General features: G+C 26.0%; 1 long non-coding RNA gene across 1 annotated transcript; it reads right to left on the bottom strand.

The window, feature by feature from the left end:
• Positions 1–7,093: 7,093 nt before the first annotated feature.
• LOC135925559 (uncharacterized) lies at positions 7,094–8,034 on the bottom strand. The gene is made up of 3 exons (XR_010571677.1): positions 7,993–8,034; positions 7,277–7,371; positions 7,094–7,198 (listed from the first exon to the last, which is right to left on the bottom strand). It is a non-coding gene; the product is annotated as an uncharacterized LOC135925559 (long non-coding RNA).
• Positions 8,035–14,690: the final 6,656 nt, after the last annotated feature.

The following is a 14,690-nucleotide window of genomic DNA, read 5'->3' as shown; positions in this document are numbered from 1 at the left end:
ACCCTCCTTAAAGAAAAAAGTGGCTATTAGAAATAAATCTGTTATAGTTTAAGAGTTAAACTGGTCAATTGCCCAAATTCCAACCAAACAAAGTGGTTTGGGGTTATATCATGCTAGCCTTCTTCAATGTGACTAATTTATAAGCAAGATTGTTAGAGGTAATGATATTCTATTTGAAATGCCTATGATTTATGGAGGAAAAATTTTAACTTTTATCGTCATAATAGTACTCTGCACAGGAAACTTTATTAACCCTCTTCTGGCTAACTTTAAAAAATTGGTTGTGTTTAATCTAATGACATATAATAAGACCTAGACTGTAGACTGACAATTCATTGATAAAAGTATGTATCAATGTATGTATCAATGCAAATCAGCTGGAGACGCCACATGTTTATTACCTGCATGGTAAAATTTGTAATATAAAAAATATGAAAAACTATGGCAATGACTTCAAAATCAATTTTTCAAAAGACATTTTTATGATTATAAATATTCTGGAAACATGAATTTTTTATTATATTAATATTAATAAATCTTATATATTTTGATAAAAATTATATATTATCTAATAAATTTGCTTTTAGTTATTTGTTTTTATGATACCATATTATAAGGTAATAAAACTGAATTATCAGAAATTTTGAATCATGATGAAATTACAAAAGACCATCTAGCTTTAACATATCCAAACTTAAATTATATCTTTAAAGCATTCAAGCAAAATAAATAATATACATTTTGCAAAGTAATGGTTAAACCTTTATTAAGAAAAACCCAGAAAATATTTTAAAGCCAAATAAAATTTAGAAATCTTCACTTCTAGGTATTCTTTCGAAATTATGGAAAAAATAAAATATATTATAATTTTCATAGATAGATTTAATGTTCTCTTAATAATATAAAAATTTATTGTCTTCTATCTTAAAAGTAGTACTTTTATTTTGCATATATAAAATAAATGCTTAGGTTCACATATATCTATATTATAATTTTCCGATGTCCACACTACGTCATCGTGACGTCATGTCATCGCTACATATTTTATATTTTTTATTTGTTGATTTTATTTATTTATTTTATACAAACAGATGATCCTATAACTTAATTTTTTATGCAACTGTAGGAGGCCATATTAAAACCAATTGTCAAAATAATACATTAATTACTAAATATTACAAATTATTAGTATTTTATATAGAAATTCAATTTACTTATGAGGTTGGCTTGAGAAAATCTTTTAAAATTATTAAGATCTTGGATGCTTGGAAAAAGTAATACATTATTTACAAATTATTAATATTCATTGGGATTTTTAATGTTAAATGTTAGTCTTATGTTAATATACATTAAATATATCTATTTACATAATATTACAAATTATTAATATTTTATATAGAAATTCAATTTAACTTGTACGCCAGAGATTTTTTCTCCATAACTTATTTTTTGAAGTTATCTCCAATAATACGAGGTAATATTTTTTATTTCTTATTATAATATTAGGGCAGACCTTATTTTGTCATTATTCTCTAATAAGTGGTTTGCTCAGGCTTTTTTCTTATTCATTAATTATAAATTTAATATCTCTAGGCTTGGGAAAATTTTTTAAAAATTATTATGGGTTGGACTGGGCTTGAAAAATATTTCTTGAAATTAATATTGGCTTGGTTTTCAAAATTATTAGGGATTGAAATGGGCTTGAGAAAATCTTTTTAAATTATTAAGATCTTGAATGCTTATAAATTTTTTTTCCAAATATTGTGGGCTTGAACCTAGATTGGGATTTTTGATGTTAAATATTGGTCCTATGTTATTATTTTTATTAATAAATATATTTTACCCGTAGACTAATTGGTAAATCAGAGATTTCCCCTTCATTAATTAAAAATTTAATATCTCTGGGCTTGGTTAATATTGACCCATCTACTGGTTTACATGATTTTCATGTTTGTTTAATTTCAACAATAGTTTATTTATATTTTGGCCTGATTTCTTTATTTGTCTAGGCTAACCTAACCTTAATCCCTCACATTGCTACAAAACATGATGAATCTATTAAAGATAAGCAAAGAAAATAATGACGAATAAACAAACGCCTTGCACGTTCTAAAGTTACTGGTAGCCATAATAATAAAGAACTGCACTTGAAATTAACTCCTCTGGAGGTTTTTTTTGTTTTTTTTATCTTATGTTTTATATTTATATGTTTATTTTATTTTCACCCAGTTGCCTCCAAATGATATTTCTATCACCACTACCACAATCCCTATGGCACCTCTGCCTATTTTTTTAACAAATATAAGCATTCAATTCCATACTATCATTCACTTTACTAGGAGTTATTATAAATATTACTTTATCAGATTCTCTGAGAAACTTTCATGAATATTTAGAGGAATGTTCAAACTTGAATGTGCAGTACGGCCATTTTCATCAACTTTATTAATGGAAAAATGTATCCTTTATAACAATTCTTACTACCTTTTTATGGTTGAGTTAACATTGTCCTTCATGATTCTATTTTAGAGGGGGCTATCAATGCTAACATTGACAGAAATATCATTTTGCGTTCTTCTTTTACAAGTATCCCAACCCCAAGGCATAGGAATATGCCTCATCTTTATCAGGAAGTAATGTGTTTTGTACACTGCTTTGGTAATCCGTCATTACTTTCATTTACAACCCTAAATGATATGAAATTGTACATTTATTATTTCCTCTTCAGACGACTGCCCAAATCTAATCTTACTTATGACACATTAACTCTGCCAAGAAAAGAACTTAGAGAAGAAATTGCGAAAGATCCAATTTTAAGAAGAGTAAAAATTTTGTCGCTTTTTCCATCAAAAATAAAAATGTCAACAAAGATTTTCTCTAAATTTTATCAAATACACAACATAATAATTATTCCTCTTTTTTTTAAAAAAAATTAGCCTAAATTTGTATGTAAATAAAAAAATATATAAATAATTTGCATATAAGTTTCCTTAGTGTTAATGGAATTTTTGTAATTTAAATAGATAGCATTTTTTTTACTTAACATAAAAATATAGACAAATAATTTGGGAAATGCAAGACATACATTAAATTTATCCGAAAAGCTACAATAACCCTATATAATAAACAACAATTTTTTTTTTATATAATTTTATTTGATCATATTACCAAAAAGTATAAGAGTCGGTTATTTTTATTTTATTTGTCATGATTCTCTAATAAGTGGTTTGCCCAGGCCTTCCCAATTTCCCTTAATTGGGAATTCACATGCTTTTTTTACATCTTAAACTAATTGGTAAATCAGATATTTCCTCTTCATGTGATGATAAACCAATTAAAAATTTACCTATCTCCGAGGTGGGAAAAAATTTTGAAAATTATACTTGGAACCTCAAAATTAATATTAGCTTGCACCTGACATGGGAATATCTTTTACAAATTATTAAGGTTAGCTGGCTTGATAAACTTTTTTATAATTATACGCTTCCTAATATTGTGAGCTTGGACCTGGCATGACATCTATCGTAAAAAATGAATAAAAATCTCATCCCCCGTCATTTTTGACGGGCTTTCTACTATTTCTTAATAATATAGCAATTTGTTTGTGCATATTATAAATATGTAGTATTTAATAAAGTATTATAGTTATTTTGTTTAATTTTCTAAGGGCCAATTTAAAATAATTTTAATATTATTTATAATATTTATTATAATAAATAAAATACTTATGAATTTGATATTTGAAGGAGTTGTGCTAATTGGACCTTATTAACTATTTAACCCATTTAGCAACCCTATCTTAGTTATGGAGAAAATTTAAAACATTTTTACTTTCATTACGATATCCGGTATAATTTTATCTCTTGGTATTTATTTTTCCAACTAGTTTTAAATTATTTATTATTTTTAATGTTTTTATCATTCCTTGTTTGTAATATTTATGTTTATTTTTAATAATAAATAACAATATTTAAAAGTATACAGTCACAATATAAAACTAATAATAATATATACTCCTAACAAAATATTATCAACATTTAAAAATATATAGTCACGATGTAAATCTAAAAATTTTACAATTAAATAAATTAATCTCAATTCAGTCACAATATATAAATTTATTTATTGGCTATTAAATAAAATTGTTTTGGTCAATTTATAATGAATATTGATATTATATTTTCCCTTTTGATTATCGCCATAATGATGAAATAGGATGTGTAAATAACGTTCATATTAATGTTATAAGAATTTAATAATGAGTGAATAGTGCTTCTTGATTATTTTAAAAATTTTAATATTAGGTAGACAAATTATCATCGTTTTAATGGCGTTTCCAGCTGATTTTAATTGATACATGCTAAAAAATACATTTTAATGAATGAATTGTCAGTCTAGTTATTATTATATGTTTTAATCCCTCTATTGAAAACATTCCAATCCTCAAATACTTCGTAAAATACTCGGATCGACTTGAACCTGTCCCAAGTATCAATCTTGATCATTTGCTATCCGATGAGGAGCTCAGTGTGACCACAGGATATAGACTAGGCGGTGACTTATGTCTAACCCATAATTGTTAAGGATATGACATAGGCGTAGCCAGGGGGGAGATAAGGACAAATATTCCTCCCCTTAAGAAATTTATCACTTTTTGTGAATATCATTGTAAGCTAATAAAAAAATCCCCCTTAGTACACTGCCCCCCCCCATACCCTGACCCTCAAAAATGTATGCATATATCAACAAAAATTTGAATGAAAGAATGTAAAAGTTGATATTTTTTTTATATAACTATTCATCATAATTTATACATTTTTGGAAAAAAGCATTTATATATATAAAAAGTGAACCAAAAATGTTTTTTAAGAAATGGAATATAAGCCAAAAATAAATCTTAAGACAAAATTGAAATGTATTATAATTATTAGTAATAGATTCATAAAATTACTAAATAATATAATATATCAAATATAAAATTTTATAGAGTGAGTAATTTTAATTTATTTATCTTAATAAAAGTAAAATATAATTTTAAAACTATTGATTAAATTAAATCATAAATTAATAATTAAATAAAAAAAATAAATCACAAACAGTGGAATATTATATGTCGTGGATTTACAGTATATCTAATTTTATCAATTATCATATGACAATCAAGTAATTTTTACCAATATAGCGAATTATATATTTTACATAAAACATTAAAATATTGATAAGGACATCAGAAAATATCTTTTAAAGAGATTATGGGATGAATATTATGAAGATTAATTTTTGATATCAATTTTATTTAAAGTAAATAGATGGCTTTAAAAAGTTGAATGCAAATTGTATTTATTATCAAGAGCATTGATTAGTAAAATTTGTTAAAATATTAACTGTAATATATTCTCTAACTGTCAAATATGTCTATAAAAATGGAATTTTACTTAGTATTTTGTAACTAATTCTAAATAATAGAGGAATATCAACTATACTAGTAGAAAGCCCGTCAAAAATGACGGGGAATGAGATTTTTATTCATTTTTTACGATAGATGTCATGCCAGGTCCATGCCGACAATATTAGGAAGCATCCAAGATCCTATAATTTTAAAAAGGTTTATCAAGCCCAGCTCAACCCTTGATAATTTGTAAAAGATATTCCCAAGTCAAGTGCAAGCTAATATTAATTTTGATGTTCCAAGCCCAGTCCTACCCATTATAATTTTGAAAATTTTTTCCCGCCTCGGAGATAGTTAAATTTTTAATATCATCACATAAACGGGAAATATCTGATTTACCAATTAGTCTAATATGGAAAAAAAACATGCAAATTCCTTATTAAGGGAAACTGGGAAGGCCTGGGCGACCACTTATTAGAGAATCATGACAAATAAAATAAAAATAACCGACTCTTATACTTTATTGTAATATGATCAATTAAAATTATATCTAAAAAATATGTTGTTTATTATATAGGGTTATTGTTGTTTTTCATATAAATTTATGTATGTCTTGCATTTCTGAAATTATTTGTCAAAGAATTTGATAAGGGATATATATTTTTTTATGTTAAGTAAAAAAAAATGCTGTCTATTTAAATTACAAAAATGCCCTTAAACACTAAGGAAACTTATATGCAAATTATATATATATTTTTTAAGAAAATATTTTTTATTGACATATAAATTTAGGCTAATTTTTTTTAAAAATAATGAGGAATAATTATTATGTTGTGTATTTGATAAAATTAAAAAAATCCTTGTTGACATTTTAATTTTTGATGGAAAAAGCGACAAAATAAATCTGGGCGGTCATCTGGAGAGGAAATAATTAATATATAATTTTATATCATTTAGGGTTGTAGATGAAAGTGATGACGGATTAACAAAGCAGTGTATAAAACACATTACGTCCTGATAAAGATTATATGCCTATGCCTTGGGATACTGGTAAAAGAAGAACGCAAAACGATATTTCTGTCAATGTCAGCATTGGTATTCCCCTCTAAAATAGAATCATGAACGACAGTGTTAACTCAACCATAAAACGGTCGTAAGTATTATTATAAAGGCCACGACAGAACTACTGCATATATTTCCATTAATAAAGTTGATGAAATTGGCCGTACTGTACATTCAAGTTTGAACACGCAAAACGATATTTCTGTCAATGTCAGCATTGGTACTCCCTTCTAAAATAAAATCATGAACGACAATGTTAACTCAACCATAAAACGGTCGTAAGTATTGTTTTAAAGGCCACGACAGAACTACTACATATTTTTCCATTAATAGAGTTGATGAAATTGGCCGTACTCTACATTCAAGTTTGAACATTCCTCTAAATATTCATGAAAGTTTCTCAGAGAATTGGATAAAGTAATATTTATATTAATTCCTAGTGAAGTGAATGATAGTACAGAATTAAATGTTTATATTTGTTAAAAAATAGGCGGAGCATAGGGATTGTGGTAGTGGTGATAGTATAATTTGGAGAACTGGGTGAAAATAAAATAAACATAGATATAAAACATAAGATAAACAAAATAAACCTCCAGATGAGTTCATTTCAAACGTAGTTCTTTATTATTTTGTCTACCAGTAACTCTTGAGCGTGTAAGGCGTTTGTTTAATCGTAATTATTTTCTTTGCTTATCTTTAATAATAGATTCATCATGTTTTGTAGCAATGTGAGGGATTAGGGTTAGCCTAGACAAATAAAGAAATCAGGCAAAAATATAAATAAACTATTGTTGAAATTAAACAAACATTAAAATAATGTAAAACCGGTAGATGGGTCATATTAGATGCATATTTCTAGTAGTTGGAGGGCTATCATCAAAAAAATTTTTTGGGGGACTTATCAATCCTATTACGATATTCTAAATAAAAAAAACATGTTGAATGTAATGTTATTAAGATTAAGGTTAATTAATTGTATGGTAATTAAAAAATAAGATTAAAAAAGGGGGGATAAGAAGGTATAAATTATTATATTATAAAAATAATAAAAATTAAATTAAAGGAATTGATAAGGTTTGGCTATCATCAAAATAAATTTTTGGGGGACTTATCAATCCTATTATGATATTCTAAAAGTTAAAATATAACATGATGAATGTAATGTTATTAAGATTAAGGTTAATTAATTGTAAGGTAATTAAAAAATAAGATTAAAAAAGGGGGGAAAAAAGAAGGTAATTATTATATTATAAAAATTCAATTAAAGGAATTGATAATGTTAATAGATAATAGAGATAGAAAGAAAAGAATGAGAAAATAAAATTTAGTGGTAAATAAATTCATTAAGGGAGGGGAAAAAAATAAAGAAAGAGTTATTTATAAGGATTGGAGATTATAAATAGGTTAGGATAAGAATATTTAAATATTTGAATATACTTGGTTATCTTCTTAATTATTGGTTATGAAAGAAAAATATGAGTATAAAAAATTGTAATGTAAGTACTGACAAAAATTATGAGTATGTGAAAAAATAAATATACAAGTTGAGTATCTTGTAGAGATTTCATTAATGTGTAATTGATAATATGAGATGAAAATTGATAAGGTAATCTAAAAAATAAAGAAAGGATTAAGTGAAATAAAAAGTTTTATTCATATTTACAAAGTTGAGGGAATATTGTTTTTATCAATTCAAAGAAGATTTTTCAAATCTCTCAATCCATGTTAGTTATGTGTACACCATCAATTCTCGAAATTCTATTCATCTATTTGTAAAAATAAATAAATAAAATCAACGAATAAATAAATACGTACCGATGACATGACGTAGTGAGGACATCGGAAAATTATAATATAGATGTCTACTTACTTTTTATAAATAAATTTCTTATACTTGTTTGGAATAAATTATTACCATGCTTTTATATTAATGTATATACAAGTAATTTATAATATTTTATATAAACTAATGTAAATATATTTCATATTTGTTCCAGGCTTATTTTTATTATTAAAATTAACCTAATATTTTATGACTATAGAAAGACTAAGGTAACCCGGCCGAAGGCCAGGAAAAAGCGGGCCAAAGGCTCGCCCAAACTAAGATCTGGGGGCGAAGTCCCCAGTAATTTTTTATCCCCCCACCCCTCTTTTAGGAAAATCCTGGTTACGCCTATGGATATGAGAAATATTTAGAATAGAGGGCCGACATGATCCAACCTGTTTATATTCTAAAAAACGGTTTGGTCGCCATATAATTATGGAAATGCGATATCAGTCATGAATATATTATTCACAGATTGAATTAAATTTTTATCAATAAATTGTCGATTTATTTTTTTTGGATATTCTTTCAATCTATTTTATTTTAATTATATATTATTAAATTATTTATACTTATTGGAATATTATCAGCATATATTAATTGGTGACTGAACTGTGTTCATCACCAACAGCAATCATTACTATATTCGCAAAAAATTAGTAGTCTATCCGAAACTTACAATTGGGTCGATATAATAGTAACGTGATATATTTTTACTATTAGCCTAGCTTTTGTTCAATTTATTCCTAGTTTTTGTTTAATTTATTCATATTTGTCGTTTATATAAAAGTTAACAAATATTTTTTTAAAATATACTTAAATTAAACAAAGCATTATAAAAAAAATAAGAAATAAAAATGAATAAAAAATTCTTGTTTTATATTTTTATTATCTGTGTTTATGATATTCTTGCGAAAAATATTTTAATTTTGGATAATTATTAAATTGATTGACTAAAATATATTTTTCGGACTTATATTTTTTGTAAATATAATGTCTTTGAATTCGTTTAAAAATTATATAAAACCATAGTATATATTTAAGAAATATAAATTAGAAATTTCAAAGTAAAATGTAAACGGTTAAATTGTGCTCGTGACTAGCGGATCTGAATTCTGATTAATTCGGGTTTAAAAGATAAAAAAATTTTTATATATAAATATTTTTCAAAATTTTTAACTAAGCAATCTTAAGTTAATTTAAAATTTTTGTAATACTAGTAGAAAGCCCGTCAAAAATGAAGGGGAATAAGATTTTTATATATTTTTTTACGATAGATGTCATGCCAGGTCCAAGCTTACAATATTAGGAAGCATCCAAGATTTTATCATTTCAAAAAAGTTTATCAAGCCCAGCTAAATCGTTAATAATTTGTAAAAGATATTCCCAAGTCAGGTGCAAGCTAATATTAATTTTGACGTTCCAAGCCCAGTCCTACCCATTATAATTTTGAAAATTTTTTCCCACCTCGGAGATAGTTAAATTTTTATTGATTTATCATCACATGAAGGGGAAATATCTGATTTACCAATTAGTCTATTATGCAAAAAAGAATGTGTGAATTCATAATAAGGGAAACTGGGGAAACCACTTATTAGAGAATCATGACAAAATCAGGTCTGCCCTAATATTATTATAAGAAATAACAAATATTACCTCGTATTATTGGAGATAACTCTAAAAATAAAGTTACGGAGAAAAATATGGAATGAAATTATGTTCACTGCAACAATTCTAACAATTTATTTTTTATAATGCTTAATGATTTTTCTACTTTTTTTGTACTATATGATCAAGGTAATAATTGTTGTATTATAATAAATATTTATTAATTATATAAAAAATAATTGATAAAAAAAATAATATTAAAAAAGAAATATATTATATTTTGTAAAAATCGGTGTTTATTGATTATTCTTTTTTTGGATGTAAAATCGCGAAAAATATATATAATAAAGAAAAATAAAGAAGTGTTAAAAAATATTTTGTATTTGACTCTAAAAAAATCTAAGAATAAAAAAGTATAGAAAATAAGTTAAGAAAAGTGGTGCCGTGTAAAAACGACACTGATAATTAATTTGGCATAACCAATTACTACCACTTATATGACGGCTAAAATTTAAAATAAAAAAAAAGGAAAAATTCATAATAATAAAAGGTAAAATATTTTTATTTGAATGTATTATATAACAATTTTATTAATAATAATAGCTTTAGCGTATTTTTTTTCATTTAGAATTATAAAGATTTATATAATAAATTTTTTTAATAAATTTATTATAATTACACAAAAATTTGAATAAATTGTAAGGTAAATTTAAAAAAAAAATTATGTTTAATAAAAAAGTGATAAAAGCTTATAATTATATTGAATCAGGAATTTGTCGCAATGTATTTATTTAATATTAGTTTTAAGTCTAATATTAAGTATTTATTTTTGGTATAAAAGAAGAAATTTTAATAGAGAGGCAAATAAAATAAGATTGTTAAAACAAATAGATAGAGAAAAAAATGAAAAATATGATAAAATGGAAAAGTTATATAATGAAATATGTTTGATGAAAAATGTGAAATAGTAAAAACAGATATCATTAGAGATACTGAAAAAAGAAAATTTGAAATTAATGATAATAAAACAGAGATCATTAGAGATTCTGAAAAAGAAAATGATGATATTGATATAGAAAATAGAAAAAAAGAGAGTGAAATTGAAAAAATGAGAAAAATAATGAGAGAAGAATGGTAAAATGAAAGAAAGGAGATTGAAGAATTGGAAAGAAAAAATAAAGAAAAATTGGATAAAATGGAATTTTTAAAAAAAGAAAAAGAAATATTAAGAGTAAAAATGACAGAAATGAAGATGAAGATAAAGATAAAAGAATTGGAGGAGAAGAATAAAGAAAAAGAATTAGAGCGAAATTATGGAAATAATTCAGGGGAAAATTTGGATAGAATGGAATATAGCAGGAATGTGGAATAGAACGGTCAAAATAGACCGTGTTATAATTGTGGAAAATATGGACATATAAGCAGAGAATGTAATGAAGGAATAAATAAGAAAATGTTACCCGTAGTTTGCAAAAGATGTGGAAACCGAGGACACAATGCTGAGGAATGTTATGTTCCGGCATATAAATTATTAAATGAAGAACAAAAAATTACAGCGGCGTGTGAAAATTGTAGAAAGTTTGGGCATAATCAGGATAAGTGTTATAAAAATCAACAGGGAAATTCCAAAGCATTTCCAGCGGTGGAATATAGAAAAAATGAAGGGAATAATATTTATGAAAAAAAGAAATGTAGAAGATATAACGTGTTTTAAATGTCGTAATATTGGTCATTATGCGAGAGATTGTACAGTAGGATGACTGTATGATAGTGAAATAAAAACATTTGGAGGAGTTACATCAAAAAATCAGTTGGATTAATTGAAGGAAAATATAGATAAAAATAAGGTAAATGATCACATTGAAATAGAAAGAAAAAATGAAGGAAATTTAAATAACATTTATGGGATTTGTAAAAATATGTTAGAAAATGAAACACGAAAGAATATACAAATTAGTATTTTACCTATTTTAAAGTTGGAAGATAATAAAAATTTTGATCAATGTCCAAGAGTAAAAGTGAATGTAGGAAATAAAGAAATTTTGATGTTATTGGATACAGAGGCAACAATATCTGTAATGGGGTATGATGATTACAAATTATGGCCGAATGAAACAATAATTAAAGATAAAACGAGAGTAAAACAATTGAATGGATCGGAAATTATGGTAATGGGAAAAGTAAATTTACCGGCAATAATAAATAACGAATTAATAAATTTGAATCTTTGGGTATTGAAAGAAAAAATTGATACAGTTTTGGGATGGAATTGGATATCAAATTTTGGATTAGAAAATATTTTGTTGAATATATTTCAAGGGAAAATTGATAATAAAAATATTGAAGGATTAAAAAAATCTGTAAAAGAGGTAGATGTAAAAAATTTGAGAAATAAATTAATGAAAAATGAAATTTTAGAGAATATTAAAATTGAGAGTATGATAAATAATAATCAAATAATTTGTGATAAAGGAGAAAATGAATTTTTAGAAAATAAAATACTAAAAGGTGGTGGAATTAAAAATATATTAAATAATTCAAGTTCAGAAAAATAAAAAAATTATGAGTAATAAAATGGGTCAGGAGAAACTTGATATTTTGGAAAATAAAATTAATATAAGTATAATACCTGATATGGAAATTAAAAAAAATATTGATGCAGAAATTAGTAATATTTCGGTTGATTTAGAAGTTGATGATATTTTGGAAAATCAAGAAATTAAAAAAAATATTGATATGGAAATTAATAATATTTCGGTTGATTTGAAAGTTGATAATATTTCGAAAATTAGTGACAAGGATTTTAAAGGAGAAATAAACAATGAATTAATTGTAGGGGAATCGATGTTGAAAAGTAATGATATAGGAAGAGATAAAAATTATAAAAAATCAGAAAAATCAGAATTAGATTTTGAGAGGATATTAGAAAATAATAATAATACCCAAAAGTATTTAGATGGTAAGCAATTAGAAAAAAAGTTTGAAAGATATAAATGTCCTGTGTTGGAAATTATACCAGCGAAATTGGTGAGAAAAAAAATGGAAGATGATATAGTATTGGAAAATATTGAGGTAAATCAAAAATTGAAGATTTTGCAAAAGGCAGTGATGAATTTGGAAATTAAATATGGAGAAATTTTTGATAAGAAATTAGGTCGATTGGTAGATTATGAAGTAGATTTACGTTTTAAAGAGGGGTATGTTCCGCAATATTGTGCAGTGCGTAGAGTACCGTTTGAATGGAGAGCCGAAATGGAGAAAGAATTGGATAATTGGGTACGTGAGGGAATAATATGTCCGATTGGATATAGTGAATGGGCGACGCCGTTAGTTCCGGTGAGAAAGTCTAATGGTCAATTAAGGATTTGTGCACATTTTAGAGTAACGCTTAATCCGTGGGTAGTAGAAGTAAAATATACGTTACCAAGAATGGAAGAAATTTTGGCGAATTTAAAAGAGGCAAAATATTTTTCGAAAATAGATTTTTCATGTGCATATTTACAATTACCTATGAAAGAATGTACAAGGAAATTATTGACAATAACAACGTTTAAAGGATTATTTACTTTTTGCCGGTTACCGTTTGGGTTGAGTGTGTCAGCTCCGATTTTTCAGCGTACGATGGTTGCAGTTTTTCAGGGTTTGGAAGGAATTTTTTATTATATGGATGATGTTTTAGTGACAGGGGTAATGGTTGAGCAACATAATCAGAGATTGGAGGAAGTTTTCATAAGAATCAGAGATAAGGGAAGGCGAGTCGTGAAAAGTGTTATGGGAGTAATTGAAGTTACATATTTGGGGCATAAGATAAATGGGACGGAAGTAAAACCGATGGATAAGAATTTGATGAGTATAGCGAATATGCGTAAACCTGCAAACAAATCTGAAGTCCAATCTTTCATGGGAATGATTTATTATCGTAGATTTATAGCGGATTTTGCTCGAATAGATGCACCATTGTATGAATTATTAAAGAAAAATGTAAAGTTTGAATGGAAGGATGGACAGGAAATATCATTTGAGAAATTGAGATTGGAAATTAGTAAAGAACCTGTTTTGGTATATTTTAATAGTGATTTGGAGGTAATTTTAGCTGTAGATGCTTCTAACAAAGGTGTGGGAGGAGCGCTGTTACATGTAATTAAAGGTATGGAAAGGCCGGTAATATTTTTCTCGATAGTATTTAGGGATGTAGAAACGAGATATTCGGTGATAGAGAAAAAATCATTGGCAGTTATTTATGGATTAACAAAATGTCGGGAATATTTGATTGGAAGAAAATTTGTGGGTTGATATTTTTGTTTAAGAGAGATAATAAGGAATTGATGATGTCATCAAGACTTCAGCGTTGGTTATTGTTAGTAGTAGTTTTGATTTAGAGTTGAAATATAGGCAGGGAAAGGAAAATCATTTACCAGATGTTTTATCGAGATTAGGAATGGATGAAAAGAATAATAGAAAGGAGGATTATAAAGAAGAGGCATTGATTCGAATATTAACGGGAAGTTTTAAAGGTAGTCCAACTACGTGGAAGGAAATACAAAAATATACTTTAAAGGACAGGGAATTGGATTTGATAAAATTGTGTTTAATGGGGGAAAAAACGTGGAATAATAAAGGAAATAAATTTAAAATTATAGAGACAGAATTGATGAAAATTGATGATTGTTTAATGAGAGGAAATAGAGTAGTTGTACCCAGAAAATTGAGGGAAAATGTTTTAAATATGCTACATGCGGGTCATCAAGGAATAGCGAAAATGAAACAATGGGGAAGAGAGTATGTATGGTGGCCTGGGATGAATGA

This window comes from Gordionus sp. m RMFG-2023, chromosome 2 (genome assembly GCF_954871325.1).
Source record: "Gordionus sp. m RMFG-2023 chromosome 2, tfGorSpeb1-WG-v2, whole genome shotgun sequence".
In the NCBI taxonomy this organism is placed as follows: Eukaryota; Metazoa; Nematomorpha; class Gordioida; order Chordodea; family Parachordodidae; genus Gordionus; species Gordionus sp. m RMFG-2023.
Note: the sequence above shows the minus strand (reverse complement) of the source record. Positions and strands in the feature narration are given on the sequence as shown.